Genomic DNA, 14,477 nt, shown 5'->3' on the forward strand with positions numbered 1-14,477 from the left:
TCTCAGCTCATGTGTGTCTGCTGTGCATAAAGACAAAACTTTTACCTCAGACTCTTCGCCAGTTCTGTGCTAGAGACAGGCCAGTTGAATTCCATCGAATTTGTTATTGCCCTCCCATATGGACTCCCCTGTTTCACCCTTTCACTTTACTCTGAGCACAAATGAAAGGGATTAAGTGTGAATATTACTAGAATGTATTAATGAACATAATTCTGACAGTCATTTCATTTGTACCTTATCTGAAATCCCAGACTTGTAAGTGTTACTTACACAGGACTAACCCTGCATGAGTTGAATTCTACTTGATGGCACTATAATACAAATTAATGCAAACTCGATTAAATAGTATTCACAACTTAAGAATATTACATGTGCTACGTGAGGAAGAAACGTGAATATTTGTAGGAAAGGAAAAGAGGAGGAAAATTTCAAAACATAGGAACAACATATCTTTGAGACATAGCTGATCACTTGAAAGTTCATTTTAACTGTTCAATGATGAGAAAAATTTCCAAACCTTTTGTGTCTTGTTTTTAAAAGCTGAAAATTGCTGCCTACTATGCCTCAAAGACATATAATCATTTCTTATAGATAGGCAATAAACCAGATTCTGAGGTAAAAGGTGACTTAATATTGTTTACCAGAAAAGAGGCATAACTAAATCATGATTGTTTTCCGCTTTTAACAAAATACCCTGCAAGAATGACTATCTTCCAATCTGATTTGCCAAATGTGAGACAGGTGGTATTTCGAGAGTTGGATCAATTAGCTTTTTGGAGTTTGTACACTCTCTATAAGGCATTGTCTTTGTCTCATAATTCAGTTATTGTTAGCAAAGTCTCTCATAGCTTGGTTTTGAAGTGGAATGATCCTTTGCAAAATGTTGAGCAAGTATATAGCCAGGAGCCATTGACTCTGAGGATAAGCGAGACAGACTTCTCCGAAAAAGAGATTGAAGACTTCATTTTATTAGGTTGAAACTTCAGATGGGAGTTATATTTTTGATGCTGGTCAATGTTTCATCTAAGAGAACATTGTAAAATTGTCTTACCCTATAAAACCTTCTAGGAGAAAGTGAGGACTGCAGATGTTGGAGATCAGAGCTGAAAATGTGTTGCTGGAAAAGCACAGCAGGTCAGGCAGCATCCCAGGAGCAGGAGAATCGAGGTTTCGGGCATGAGCCCTTCTTCAGGAATGAGGAGTGTGTGCCAAGCAGACTAAGATAAAAGGACCTTTTATGTTAGCCTGCTTGGCACACTCTCCTCATTCCTGAAGAAGGGCTCATGCCCAAAACATCGATTCTCCTGCTCCTTGGATGCTGCCTGACCTGCTGCGCTTTTACAATAACACACTTTCTTACCCTATAAAATCTCTAGAAGTAAACACACTGTTCTATTACATTACCATTTCCAGAATCTGTTTTTAATAATTCTTGACAAGTTTATGATCTCTTCTGTAGATTTCGAAGATGTTCATTTTCAAAGAATATGAGAAGGCCTGTGCCAATTTCAGCAAATTCATTAATATTAACACCAACAAAATTTTCTTCCAATGTCAATAGATAATATACATGCTTGTTTAGAGAGACTGAAGGCTCACAAACAAAAATGTCCTTGTGCACCAAGTAGGAATTTATCTTTAGGAAAGTCCTAAAAATGTAATTGTAAATAGTTCATCAGTGGTGTTAAGCTTACTGATGGTGAAGCTGACCTGTGATTTATCAGACTTGGAATTTTGAATGTTTGTTATTGCAGAACGGTAATCAACCAAGAACATGGAATACGGTAGAGAAAATAATGAACTCAAAGTTTGATGCAGTTATGTCTGAAATGTGTTATACTCTCATCAAGCTAGATTGAGAGAATTGCAACCAATGCAAGTCAACAAGGCATGAGATAAAAGCAGGACAGAAAAGATTATCACTGCTATCTTGGACTGAGTCATGATGAGTTTTGTTAGGTGAAAAAAAGCTTTAACCCAGTTCATCTTCCTGCAGATACTTAGATCATTTTAAAATTTCACAGATATCATTTCATAAGTTGAACAATGTGATATTTCCATTATTAGCTCAAATATCTTCAAACTAAGTTTCATGGATGAGACATGAGTCCATCATAATGAAAACTCTGCATATTATTTCACCAATGGATTATAAGAGAAGAAATATCCTCTATATCAATACTATATGAATCGAGTGATACCATATTGTTGCCTTCAGAAAAGGGCAAGATTGTATGAAAGCCTCATTTGGGCATTTAATATTCACTCAGGCAAACACATTACAATAAACGACTGAAAATTTGATATAAGGCAATAATTCATTTGATAAATCACAAGTCAGGAATCGGATTTAGTGAAATAGCAGCTTTCGCCTCACAAATAGTCATCATGCATTCAGGCCTAAACAAGCACTGTTACAGGAGTTAGGATGTACAAGAAGCATGAAATCCATCAGTTAATAATTGATGCTTTTTAATCACCTTATTATATTTTGATGCTTTCTAGTTTGAAGTGAGAAACATTGCATTTGGGATTTTAAAACTTGCACGGACTGTAGTATTTAATTGTTACTTTCTCAGCGAGTGGAGAGACACATAAGGGTGCACATTCACACATCTTGAAGGTGAAACGATAAGCTGATGAGGCAATTCACAAATCATGGGAGATACTTAACTTTAAATTAATTCAACTATATAGCGCTGTATCTAACTCTCTTGAAAACAATGTTTTGGCCTCAACCAATTTCTGAGCTCATGAATTCAACAACAGACTTACTACTTTCTAGATGAAGGAATTTCTCCTAATCTGAGTCCCAAAGGGGTTACCTCTCATCTTGAAATTATGACCCCCTGGTTCTGGACTCCCCTACCATCAGGAATATCCTTCCTACATTTAAGTTGTCTAGTCCTGTTAAAATTTTCTATGTTTCTGAGATTCTCCCTCATTTGTCGACATTCTAGGAAATATAATCCTAACCAAATCAATCTCTCCTCATGCTTCAGTCCTGCCACTCCAGGAATCTATTTGGGAAACCTTCGCTGCACCCGCTATGGTAAAAACCTCCTTCCTCAATTAAGGAGACCTAAACTACATACAATATTCCAAGTGTGGCCTCACTTATGCCCTTGATGACTGCAGTAAGACTTCCTTGTTGCTGTACTCAAAAGAGAGGAAATAGGAAGGAAAAGAAGTTTTTAGCTGGTACAAAGGGAGCAAATCAGTTGAGGAGTTTAAGAAAGCAATTAGACAAGGAAAGAGGGGGAATAAGTAAACACTGGCAGGTAAAATTACATAGAATTCAAAGATATTCTAAGGAGAAGATGATAACCCGAGAAAGAGCATGGCCCATAAAAGGATCAATGAGACAATGTGTGCATGTGAAACTGGTGGACATTGGCAGTGTGTTAAACAGATGCATCATATTTGTCCTTCAGTCACAGGAGTATTTTTGCTCAGATTTTGAGGAGAGAGATCAGTTGAGCAGTTTGACATAGGAGTATTGGAATTTTGGTAGGTTTAGAAATGGACAAATCCCAAGGTCCTCGGACCTAAATTTTTAATTCCTCTTTGGCCACAGGGAAGGTGGCAGAGGGCTGGAGAACAACGAATATGTTCCACCCTTTGAAGAGGAGTCTACATGGCTTTCAGCAAAGCAGATGGTACGAAGATTGGCCAGGGGTTAATAGTGGGGGAATATAGTTAATTTGGTCAAATGAGCAAATCAGTGGCATATGGTATTTTAATCTAATAAATTTGAGGTAATGCATTTTGGGAGTAACAGAAAGGGAAGCAGTCAAAGAATAGCAGGACACTAAGTTCTAAGGAACACAGGGATCTTGGAGTGCTTGTCCACAGATCCCTGAAGTTGGCGGGACATCAATAGAGTAGTTAAAGTGGCATATGGAACGCTTGCCTTTCTTAGTTGCAGCACTGATTATAAAAGCAGGGAGATTATGTTGGTTGAGCCAAAGCCTGAGCAAATCTGGGTGTCTTACTACAGGAAGGATGTGATTCCAGGAGTTTCATCAGAACCTTTCCCTTGTATGGAGCAACTTAGATAGAAGAAAGGCTTACGTTTTTTCCCTTTTGACCAGAGAAGGCTGAGAGTAAAACATTTGAGATACATAAGATTATGAGAGGATGGACAAGATAGTTAAGAAACAGTTGCTTACCTTAGTTGAACTGTCAATAGCGAGGTGACATAATTTTAAAGTGAAGGGCAGGAAGTTTAGAGGGGATTTGAGAAAAGATTATTTTATCTACAGGGTGATGGGAATCTAGAATCTAGAAGCTAAAATCTGGGACAGTAGTAGAGGCAGGAAACCTCACAACCTTTAAGTATGCAGGTAAACACTTGAAATGCCATAGTATTCAAGGCTATGGGCCAAGGGCTGAAAAGTGGGATAAGAGTAGATAGATTGGAACAGATTCGATGAGCTTAAGAGTTTTTTCTATGCTGTTTCACCCAATGACTCTAACTCATCATCACCACATTGTTCCTCTCCATCTACCAGCATACTGATTTAATTTTGGTGCTCTTTGGTGACCATTGCCCAGAATTCTCCCTGTATGCACTCTGCACCTTTGTTGAATGATCCTCTTTTCTGTTCAAGTGAATTATTGTACCAACAAACCTGCACTCGGAATGTACAGAAAAATTTTCTCCATCTACTTTTGGATTCAGCTCACTAATTTCCATTCAAATGAATGAAGAGCCATTATATTAGAGTGAAATTTCCTTATATTACTTTTTGGCATGTCTGAGAGCACTCAAATGGAACATTAATGCTTTGCTGCACTTACAGTAAATTTACTGACTTATGTGGTGCTGGTAATAATGGTCTACAATCAAACAAACATTACCTCATGAAATGCTGGTAACTTCATAATTTTCACAATTGCTATCATTTTATATTTTAAAAATCCTGCAGGACTCAAATAATTGAGAAGATTATTTCTAAAGAAAATTTAGTTTCAACAATTAGATGAGATAATAAACTATGATCCTGATAAGCACTTTTTTTCTTTTTGCTAACTATTAAAGAAAACAATCACAAATAAAAGCAAAATACTGTGGTTGCTGGAGATATGAAGTACAAATGGAAAATGCTGGAGAAACTCAGGTCTGACAACATCTGTTTAGAAAGAAGGAGTTACATTGAGTCCTGTATGACTCTTCATTGGAACTGAAGGGGTTAGCAAGTGATGGATTTCATATAGTGAAAAAGTGGGTAGAAGGCAAACCAGATGGAGAGGGTGCTCATTGCCAAAGGCTAAGTGCGTACTAGTGAAAATCAAGGCGATCTAGAAGAAGAGTAGGTAATGAGTGGCACATGTTAAAATACTGATAATATGTCAACTCTGTCAAGAGCACACCCATGCAAACAAAACACTGGGAGAAATGTATGAAGGGTTGAGGGGGGAAATAGTTGAAAAGGAGTGAGTTCATGGTCTGAAAGTTGTTGAACTCAACGGTGAGTTCTAATGTCTCTACAATGCCTAGGTATAAAATGCTGCCCCTCAAGTGTGCACTGGTCCAATGTGGACTGGAGGAGCAGCAGCGCAGCTTAATGTTCTGTTCGGGTATGATACAGCGTTTAGGTTTTGAGTGCAACAACTTCAATCATGAACTCAGTTCTCCATTTTGATGACCCCCACCTCCCCCTAATGTATTTTTTGCATGGGTTTCTCTCAATTGAGGTGACCTATTCTCTGGCATTAACATCTATGCTTCATCTCTCTGTTCACTCACTACTATCACGACCAACCCCCTTACCTCTGTTATTTGGCACCCTGATTATCTGTTCCACTTGCTTCTCCTTACCCTCTATTGCTCCAGCATAAAACTCGTAGCTTTCCCAAATCCATTGATCTCTGAAGACTTATATTAGATTTCAACATTAACTCCACTTCTCTCTGTCTAATTGCTGGATTTTTTCCAGCACTGTTTGTATTTAAGTGTAATTACAATTACTGATCACAGGTGTTACCTGATTTAGAACAATTTGAAAGACAAAGGTAACAATAGTTAATTAATATCATAAATTTCCTAAAACAATGCTTTGATAAATCAATCTGCAGTTTATTCGAAAATATATTTCAAAACAAAAAGATGAATTTAAATTCTCAATGGACAAGCGTCAATATTGTCAACTCATGCTGCAGAGTTCTTCAACCTAGAAAGCTCGAAATGCACAAATTACACAAAGTCAGAAAACTACTTGGCTTGAATGTAATTGTTGTACAAAGCTCAGTTTATGGCAAATTATTCAATTGAAATTCAATCTTTTGAGACAGGTAGTCTTGAAGTAAAAACTTGAATGAAAACATTAAAAGACAGGAGTAATGGATAGTCATGTTTGTGCAATTTGCAATTTTGTTACAAACAAACTTCAGTTAGTGAAAAAATGAGTTGAAAGATTTTAAAATGCATGTTGAATTATTAAATTAACTCATCCATCAACAGTGACATTACTTTTCATTAGGAAATGCCATTACTAAATGCTTACTTAGGCAGTTTGTATATAGTTGGATAACATAAATGTATCATATGAAAACACAACAAAAGGATTTAGATTTTAGAAAAAATATGGATACAGACAAACTTTTAATAGTTTATTTCTATTGAATGTTTTAGATTTGAATTGCAATCAGCTTTGTTTGCCATTTATGAACCAATAGACAAAACATAATTTTAATTCTGAAGAAATTAAGATCTTTCAATAAGATAAATTCTATTGATATGAAGCAGAGAACTAGAAAATTGTAAATTTTAAACCAGTGTTCAAAAGGATAGCCTAACTTAGCTCAACCTTGGTAATGTGTCAAAATCCAGTTACTTGGACAATGGCTGATTAATTCAGGAACATAACACAGATTTGCTGAAGAGAAATCATGTTTAACTAATGCAGTTAAGTTTTTGGTGTGGTAGCAAAGAGCATCCACGAGAGTAATGGGGTGTTGTGGTGAATATGGACTTGAACAGGCAATTGACAAAACCTTACATGAGCACTACGTCAGCAAAATTTAGACCACGAAATAAACGGAAAAATGGCAACAATGTTGACTGAGTGATGGAAACAGTAGAAGTACATAAATGATTTTCAGACTAGAGGTAGGATCTAGTGTCAAAAGGTGTGGTGCTGGAAAAGCACAGCTGGTCAAGCAGCATCCGAGGAGCAGGAGAGTCGATGTTTAAGCATAAACTCTTCATCAGGAAGGATCCAGTCAGTGCTATTTCCTCAGAGCTAATACTCAAAACCCTGCTGTTCTTGATATGTAATCAACTAGTCTCAAGTGTTCAGGATGCAATCGCAAAGTGTACATATGATTTGGAAAAAATGGGCTATTTTTAACTGGCAAATTGTAAGTACTAGAGGGTCACAGGCTTTACTATTGGAGATCCAACTAGTTACATTAATGACTTGAATGAAGAGATTGATTATATTACAAACAAACATGCTGATAAAGCAAAAGATAGAAAAGCAGGTTCAGCATGGGATGCAGAGTCAGGAGACATGAGTGAGGCATATATTAGATTACTATCGTCAGTTCTCAAGTTTTTTTAAAATTTAAATACAGTTTAAGCTATAGGCTCTTAAGCATAATTAACAACCTTCGATTAAGGCAAATTGTTTTATTAAACTGGGAAATGTCTGGTCATGACAATTACTTATCAATTCAGCTAAAAGTGTTTTTTTACAATTAATTCATGGGATGTGGGTGTCACTAGCAGGATCGGCAGTTATTGCCCATTCCTATTCCCCATGAGGTGGTGGCGGTGGGGAAGCATGTGATCCATATATTGTAGGTAGATCCACAATGTCATTAGGGAAGGAGTTCCAGGATTTTGACCCAACAACAGTGGAGGAACCAAAATCTAATTTTAACTCAGGATGGTGAATGTCTAGGAGGAGAACCTGCAGGTGGTGCTCACATGTATCTTGCTCCTTCCCTATGAAAATGGACATCAGTTTGAAAGGTGAGCTTTAAATGGATTTCTGCAGTGCATTTTCTAGATGAAGCACAATGCTGCTATTGAGCACTGATAGAAATGGGATGTTTGTGGATGTGGTGCCAATCAAGTGGGCTGCTTTGTCCTGGATGATATCAAGCTTCTTAAAAGCTGTTGGAGCTCCACCTATCCAGACAAGTGGGGAATATTCCATCACAGTCCTGACTTGTGCCTTGTAGATAATGGACAGATTTTGGGGAGTCAGGAGGCAAGTTACTCACTGTAGAATTCCTAGCCTCTGAACTGCTGTTGCAACCACGATATTTAGATGCCTTGTCCAGTTAAGTTCATGGTCAATGGTAATCCCCTAGGATGCTGATGGTAGGGGATTCAGTGATGGTAATGCCATAGAATTTCAAGAGATGGTGGTGAGATTGTCTCATGTTGAAGACGGTCATTACTGGCATTTGTATGGCATGAATGTCACTTGCCACTTTTCAGCACAAGCCTGGATAGTGTCTTCGTCTAGCTGCAATTTGACATGGGCTTTTCACTGTCTGAGGTGTTGCAAATAGTACTGAACATTGCACAATCACAAACATCCCCACTTCTGATGAAGCAGCTGAAAATGATTGGGCCTAGAACACTATGCCGAAGAACTCCTGCAGAGATGTTCTGAAGCTAAGATAACTGACCATCAACAGCCACAATCTTCTTCATATGTATAAAGTTAAACTCCAACCAGCAGACAATTTGCCTCAATTCTCACTGATTCCAATTTTGCAAGGGCTCCTTGATGCCATACTTGGTCAAATACAGCATTGATATCAATGGCAGTCAATCTCACCTCACCTCTGAATTCAGCTCTTCTGTTCATGTTTCAATATTGGCTGTCATGAGGTCAGGAGCTGCATAGCCCTGACAGAACATAACCTAAGTATCACTGAGTGGGTTATTGCTGAACACATGCTAATGAAAGTACTTCTGATAGCATTTTCCACCACCTTACTCATGATCAAGAGTAGAAGGATGGGGTGGTAACTGCCAGAGTTGAATTTGTCTCTCATATTGTTTACATGATATATGTGGGCAACTTTCCACATTATTGGGCGATGCCAGTGTTTAGTTTTACTGGAGCGGCTTGGCTACAGGAGTGGCAAGGGTGGAGCAGATGTCTTCAATACTACTGCCAGAATGTTGTCAAGACACACAGCTTTTCAGTCTCTAACTATTCCTTGATATCACGTGGAGTGAACGAAATTGACTGAAGATTGACATTTGTGATGCTGGAGAACTCTGGAGTAGGCCAAGATAATCATCCACTTCGCATTTCTGACTGAAGATTGTGGTGAACACCTCATCCTTATCCTTTGTACCAATGGGATGGGTCCCCCATCACTGAAGATGGCAATACTTGTGGAACCTTGACTTCTTCAAGTTGTTTAATTGTCTACCATCATCCACAATTGGATGTGGCAGAATTGGAGAGCTTCCATCTGATCCATCAACTGCAGAGTTACTTAGCTCTGTCTATCACTTGTTCCTTCTGCTGCATGGCATATAGATTGTTCTGCTTGTCAATTCACTGGGTTGACATCTCTTTTTAGGTATGCCTGGTGCTGCTCCTGATATCATCCTTAACTCATCATTGGTTCAATTTGTATTGATTACTGTAGCAGGAAGCTAAACAAAGGCATTTCAGAGGATTTTCAAACTGCATTGTCAATCAAGTGTGCATGGTAAGGGACTACTGCTGAGTGAGATACAGATACAGTGAGTAGTGAATTCATATGGGTATTTATTGAACAGAGAAGTGCTTTGAGTAAAGATCATTCTAACTATTAATGTGTGCAAACAACTAGTCAGATTTGTTAGGTAAGGTTTATCAATTGTTGTAAGTTTATCAAGCTAAGGCAAAGTAAAATCAATTTTTTGTTTGGTAGTACAGAATCACAGTATGCTCAAAACAGCTACATTTTTGTCAGTTTTTCATCTTGCATTACCAGGATAATTTGCAGGAATAGCAATTTGTCATTGCCATCAATCTTCTAGATCATCATGTTGGTGAGTTTGGAAGGTGCTGCAGCCCAAGAATTGCATTTGTGCTTTGGGGATATTTATAAGCATAAATACTTATCCTATATTATTACTGACTACACATGTTAACCGAGTATTACATCTTTTGGTTTTGGTTTGATAAAAACCCATAAAATTAATTATTCTCATTAACAAGATGGAAATTATTGACTTATTTAAATAAAATTTCAATCAAGATACAATAACTGGTTCACATGCACAGTAAGAAGCTCACTTGTAGTATTGTGTCCAATTCTGGGTAATGCACTTGTTGAAATATTTGAACGCTTTGCAGATTTATGAGAATGCTCCCTACAATAAGTAGCTTTAGTTACAAAGATAGATTAAGGCAGGTGGAATTCGCTTTCACGAAGAAAAGTTTGAGAGATGATTTTACACAGATGTACAAAATCATGTGGGTTCCAGAAACAGGAGGTTCAAGACACTGGTTTTCAACCCCTCTAGAAGAGAGGGCAAATTCACAAGAGAACCAGAAGTGGCAATGTGAACACTACCATGCAAAGAACGGTTATGATCTGGATTGTACAGCTGGAGAGAGTGGTGAAGCAGTTAAAAGTGAACTGGGTAAGCAACCGAAGGTTTAAAAATTGTTGGGCTATGGGGTAAGGGCAGAGGAGTAGGAGTAACCAAGGAGTTCTTACAGATTGATAGTGAGTTCATGGAGACCAATAGTAACAGTATAAAATGAGACTATGCTAAGACTCTGTATTGCTAGACATATTTTACTTTCAGCTTTTTAAACAAAATAAAACATACATTATGCTGCTCTCTGCTGGTTTTTCCCTATCATTATTTAGCATATCTTACAATGAACTACTATCAGCCACATAAATAATCTCTAATAGGAAGTGGTGGAGGCTGGTACAATCATAACATTTAAAAGGTATCTGGGTTGATACATGAATAGGGAGGATTTACAGGGATATGGGTCAAATGCTGAAAAATGGGACTAGATTTTATTTTTATAGATTACTTACAGTGTGGAAACAGGCTCTTTGGCCCAAAAAGTCCACACCAACCCTCCGAAGAGCAACCCACCCAGAACATTCCCATACATTTTACCCCTTCACCTAACACTAGGAGCAATTTAGCATGGCCAATTCACCTAACCTGCATATTTTTGGACTGTGGGAGGAAACTGGAGCACCTGGAGGAAACCCACGCAGACACAGGGAGAATGTGAAAACTCCACACAGACAGTTGCCTGAGGCAGGGATTGAACTCAGGTCTCTGGCACTGTGAGGCAGCAGTGCTAACCACTGTGCCACCGTGAATTAATCACCGTGCCGCTGTTTAATTTAGGATATTTGGTTGGCATGGACGAGTTGTCCTGAAGGGTCTGTTTCCATGCTGTACACCTCTATGGCACTATGCCTCTAAATGTTCTATTAAAGACACGCCTGGTTTTTGATACGGGTCTCAATAGAAGTTGTTTTACTTTTATGAATGATTTAACCGATTGGGAAGATTTAAATGCTTGCTAAGGTTTTAAGAGTTGGAATTTTTTCGTTATCAACTACGTAGGAGTGACAGATTTAGGGGTATTCTGTTAATGGGTGTATGTCTATGGAAAAAGATTGAGATTGTTGGAGGACATAAGTGGGTACTGAATTGACATAGAGAGTATGGGGAGGGAGATGATGACTAGAGGATCAAACAACTTTCAAAATAAATGGGATGACAATGCAGAGAACTAAAGGCAAACCACCTAACCAACACGCTGTAGCACTCTCCAGCACTATGGCAACCTAGTCGTTACTTCCAAGAGAAGCATGCCTGACTCTAGCCTGCATTTCTGGAGCAGGAATTATGTGTTTTTAACCAAGGGCATGTACTAAGTGTCAGGAAATTTGCATATTTGAGCTACCTGCCTCGGAGGTCAAAATCGGAGTCTGAAATGTTGCTTTTATTGAGTAAAGTTACTCCACAGTAGAATAATTTCACCTATTAGTTGATGAAAGTCAACAAGTTCACGTCGCTAAAGTTACTACAATGTTAGTCCATTATTGAAATATCAACATGCATCAGCAAATAAATGTTGCTGGAAAGCAAAGCTTTAGCAAATAAAGTCTGAGCAAATAATTTAAACTAAACTTAACACTCTATATTTTTTGGAAACCTGAGCAAATATTAGAAACAAAACTATGAAAATAATTCAGATTCCAAGTTTAAAAACTGGCATTTTTCAACATCATAGAATACTTAGTTGAACAATTGCATGATGACCAGTAATATTACAATTTAATATTTTTGGTGCCAAAGAAAACAAATTATCACGTGTAAAAATGGAACTTTGTAAAGCAAAAAAAAAATCAGATTTCTTTCAACTGAATGTAAGGTTGAGAAGTTCAAAGATCTTTATGGTCAACATGAATTCAACATAGTTATTACAAGGACTCTTCTACTTTTTAGATATTTATGGGATGTTGGCTTGGCCAGCATTTCTTGTCCATCCCTAGTTGTTCTTGAGAAAGTGGTTTTGTTCTGCAAACTACTTGGTGTGGGGGCGCGCGCACACACACACACACACACACACACACACACAAATTGTTTATGGACTTTTACGCACCAATCACTGAAGGAATGGTCATGTATTCCAAGGCAGGACAGTGAGTGGTTTAGAGGGCAACTTGTAGGTAATGGTATTCCCACGTTTATGTTAGCCTTGACCTTCTGAAAAGGTCATGATCGTGGGCTTGAAAGACGCTGTCTCAGCAGCCTTGGTGAATTCTTGCAGATAATACACACTGTGCTACAGAATATTCATAATGAATGGGGTTCATGTTTGTGTGTTGTTTTGGTCTGGATGATATCAAGCTTCTTGACAGATTTTGGAGCTACAAGCATATGGAGGGAATGTTACTCGCCAGTTCTAAGTCCAAATCCAGATCTTGTCAGGTCTTCTTGCATTTGGGCAATATCCTAGGGGTTGCACATGCTGATGAACTTTTTGCAATCATCAGAAAATATCCCCACGTCTGACCATTTGATGGTAAGGTCATGAATTAGGCAGCTAAAGGTGCACCAGCCTCAGATATTACCCAGAGGAACTCCTGCAGAAATGTCTGGAACTGAAATGAATGACTGCCAACAACTGTAAAGAACAGATCTTTTTCTCTCTCTGCATTTTTGATTGTGGACTGGAATGGAGGAAAAGCTTATCATAAATCAAGGACTGTTGAAGGATTGCTGCACCTTTTTAAAAGTAACCTAATACTCACTGTAAAGTACTGTTTACACAGCTGCTTGTTCAATCAGTAGTGGGAGCCTAGTATGTAAGCAAACTAATTGTCATTTTCATGTTTAATTTTCATGTATTTTTCCACTTTGCTTCAATTGCTCATGAAAATGAGTGATTGAAGCAAAGTGGAAAAATACATGAAAATGGGTCTGGTGTTAAAAACAGCCTACTTTGACTAGGAGGCAACTGTAGAAGCTTGATTGTCTATGGATATCATTTTAATGTGGTTAACACAGACAGCTGGAGATCTTTTCAATTTAATTTCCAAATGCTCCATTGTGCAGAAAAGTACTGGAAGTATTACAAAATGGAGATTCAGCACATAATCTTGGTTTCAAAATAATACTAATACCAGGGACTTTGCTTTCCTCATCAGTATTTTCACCATTGGGCTGGGGTTTGCGAGACTGGAATCTGAGATAGAACTCAGAGAGCCAATAGACAATAAGTGCAGGAGTAGGCCATTCTGCTCTTCGAGCCTGCACCGCCATTCAATATGATCATGGCTGACCATCCTTAATCAGTATCCTGTTCCTGCCTTATCTCCATAGCCCTTGATTCCACTATCCTTGAGAGCTCTATCCAACTCTTTCTTAAATGAATCCAGAGACTGGGTCTCCACTGCCCTCTGGGGCAGAGCATTCCACACAGCCACCACTCTCTGGATGAAGAAGTTTCTCCTCATCTCTGTCCTAAATGGTCTACCCCATATTTTTAAGCAGTGTCCTCTGGTTCAGCACTCACCCATTAGCGGAAACATGTTTCCCGCTGCCAGAGTGTCCAATCCTTTCATAATCTTATATGTCTCAATCAGATCCCCTCTCAGTCTTCTAAACTCAAGGGTATACAAGCCCAGTCGCTTCAGTGTTTCAGTGTAAGGTAGTCCCCCCATTCCAGGAATTGACCTTGTGAACCTACGCTGCACTCCCTCAATAGTCAGAATGTCTTTCCTCAAATTTGGAGACCAGAACTGCACACAGTACTCCAGTTGTGGTCTCACCAGGGCCCTGTACAGCTGCAGAAGAACCTCTTTGCTTCTATACTCAATCCCTCTTGTTATGAAGGCCAGCATACTATTAGCTTTCTTCACTACCTGCTGTACCTGCATGCTTACCTTCATTGACTGGTGTACAAGAACACCCAGATCTCTTTGTACTTCCCCTTTATCTAAATTGATTCTATTTA

At 38.4% G+C, this 14,477-nt stretch overlaps 1 protein-coding gene across 3 annotated transcripts in view; it reads right to left on the bottom strand.

Moving 5' to 3' along the window:
* Nucleotides 1-14,477, bottom strand: part of trappc9 (trafficking protein particle complex subunit 9) — a 607,852-nt gene that overhangs the window by 182,312 nt on the left and 411,063 nt on the right. The gene's annotated exons all lie outside the window — the stretch shown is intronic.

Source organism: Hemiscyllium ocellatum, chromosome 4 (genome assembly GCF_020745735.1).
Source record: "Hemiscyllium ocellatum isolate sHemOce1 chromosome 4, sHemOce1.pat.X.cur, whole genome shotgun sequence".
Lineage (NCBI taxonomy): Eukaryota > Metazoa > Chordata > Chondrichthyes > Orectolobiformes > Hemiscylliidae > Hemiscyllium > Hemiscyllium ocellatum.